This window comes from Cibotium barometz, chromosome 44 (genome assembly GCF_041138505.1).
Source record: "Cibotium barometz isolate CiBa-2024 chromosome 44, ASM4113850v1, whole genome shotgun sequence".
Classification (NCBI taxonomy): Eukaryota; Viridiplantae; Streptophyta; class Polypodiopsida; order Cyatheales; family Cibotiaceae; genus Cibotium; species Cibotium barometz.
Genome location: NC_141089.1, coordinates 30,493,120 through 30,495,898, shown reverse-complemented (window position 1 = coordinate 30,495,898; position 2,779 = coordinate 30,493,120).

The window sequence follows — 2,779 nt, the reverse complement described above, 5'->3', positions numbered from 1 at the left end:
AGGTCTTTTGTCCTATACTAGAGTATTAGGCAATCATAGATCTTTGATTTGTTTAAAGTATCCTTAATTGGGTACGAAAGACATCCTTCATCGGGGATGCAATGTACATTGTATGCATGCTGTCAATTACATGTATCTTAATCTTAGAATATACATTTATGCATTCATCTTGTCTTGTCGTGACGCTAAAAGTCTAGCAAAAATTAATATCTACGGTTCTGTAAGTTGAAAAATAAAATTCCTCTAGGCAAAAAACTTTCAGTCATCCTTTGCAGTTAGCATGAATCGTCATGGATGTCTTTCTCTTTTAAAATAAAAACAATAAACAACATATATGACGATCAACATATATGGCGATCTTTTATTTTTGTCAAAATAGATTCAAACTAGTTTCAGATTTTTGCTTGGCTACATTTTAGCTTTTCAGTAATCACTTGGTTTTTTAAGGCTTCTATGTTTCTGTGGTGATATATGTTTTGTAATATGTGAGTGGCTTTGTTGTTACTTCGTTTGTGTATTCATTATTGTATGCTTGCTTGAATAGGTTATTTGAGATGGAAGAAAACGTTGGACCTAGCGATACTTCTAATAGAGCCCAAATTCAGAAGAGCAGAAAAAAAAGGCACCTGGGATAGAGTGGCAATATGCAATTAACATCTGTGACCGATTCATAGATTGGGAGTGTAAGCTATGCCACGCAGTAAAATTAGGTGGGGCACCTCGATTAAGAGAACACTTTTTAGGTGGAGTGAAGAAAAAAGGCCGAGGATGTACCCACCCCTCTGCACCTGCAGAGTGGCCAAACGTTTAAGAGACAAAATGTAGAAGAAAGATGCAAGGAAACTGTTCTCATCTATTGCCAATGTATCGAGGTAGGAAGAACATTGTTGTTCTAATCATCAAACTGTGGAAGCATCGCCGGCTTGTACTCCAAACTTTAATGTGCAACCAGAAAGTAATCTACCCAGTGCATCTTCTTGCAAGCGTCACTTTAACATACCCATGCGTCAAACTTCATTGTAGGAAAGCTTATGTAACGGTGTGCTCGATGATGCACAGCTCGCCCTTGCTGAAGTGATCTACTTTTCAGGGAGTGCTATTGTGATGGTGGAGAGTGAGCATGGAAGAAAATCGGTGAATTTGGATCAGGGTTTTCACCGCCTTCGTATCATGCTATGCGAAATGATCTATTGGAGAAATGCTATGCTCAAGTGAAAGAACGCGTACATAGAATAATTCTTAGCAACATAGTTCTTTCTAGATGTAGTATAGTCCAGCGATGGATGGTCCAATGTACAAAGAAAACCATTAATTAATATAATGGTTGTTTCACCTAGAGGTGAGACTTTTATGCGTGCCGTGGATTCGACTGGTGCAATAAAATCTGGGGCGTATATTGTTGGTATCATTGCCTCTATGATAGAAGAAGTGGGTGCCAAAAATGTAGTCCAAACTGTTATGGACAATGCAAAAAATTGCAAGAATGCATCCAAAATCTTAAAGCGGCAGTATCCACATGTTTTCCTATCTGGCTGCAATACTCATAGTTTGAATCTTGTATTGAAAGATTGGTATAAAAGCGATGATACCAAATGGTTTGCCTCAATCGTCGATAGTGTTTGCAAGCTTGTGAGATTTATGCTGAAGAGACAGAGAGTGTTAGATATTTTTCGGCCTCGCATGAGTTATGTTAAAGCTTCCTGCGGAGACCAGGTTTTGCACTCACTTCTATACTTTCGAGTCTCTTCTTCCAAACAAAGATGTAGTTTGTGAAACATTTACATGTATGGCATTTCATGATTGGAAGAGCACTCAGACTGAAAGAGTGAAAGAGAAAATCAAAGTCTTAAAGACGGTGCTCACGAAGAAAACCTGGTGGAACAGTGTAATGGATGCGTACCACTTAATGATGCCTGTTATGTATGCGATACGAAATCTTGATCAAAGAGCGCCTAATCTTGGAAAAGTATGGATGCAATGGTGGACTATCCAATGGAGTTTAGAGTGTCCTGAGAAATTAGAGCATTCGGTGGTTGAAAAGCATTGGCGTGTACCATTCTCCAGTCGACAAAGAAAAGTCCTATTGAAGTACTTCCATGCCAGATGGATTGAAGCGCATACACCATTACACAGTGCTACTTATATGCTAGATCCTGAATACTGGAATATGGATTTGATGTCTAACATTGAGGTGGTTTAGGATTTCTACACAGTGGTTAACACTTTTTATGACAATGTTGATGATCGTGTAAAATGTATAAAAGAGATGTCCTGTTTTCGATTGAAAGAAGGTCTATTTTCCAACTCCCTTGTTCAACAAATGGCAAAAGAGCAACCTGCATGGAAGTGGTGGATGATGAATGGTGGTGAGCACTATGCTTTGTTGCGCAACCTTGCGATGAAGGTTCTAGGCCAGTGTTCTTCGAACTCAGGCTCAGAAAGAAATTGGAGCATGTACAAATATATTCACAGCACTATTCGCAATCGACTTCTTACAGACCGAGCTGATAAACTTGTTTACATGTATTGCAATGAAAAAATCCTGCGACACATTGAAAGCAAAGAATATGAAGAAGATATGCCCAGATGGATGTACGATTGTGATGATGTAGAAGACGAGCACTTTGACGTTGGACCTACGTTGTGCACTAACTTTGAGATAGAAGATAATCTGAGCATTGACTCGGATGAGCTCAATCAAGCAGATGGGAGAGTAGACAGTGATTGACATAGGGGAAGAAGGAACTTGAAGTTCCTTAAAATTAAGTTCATTATATGT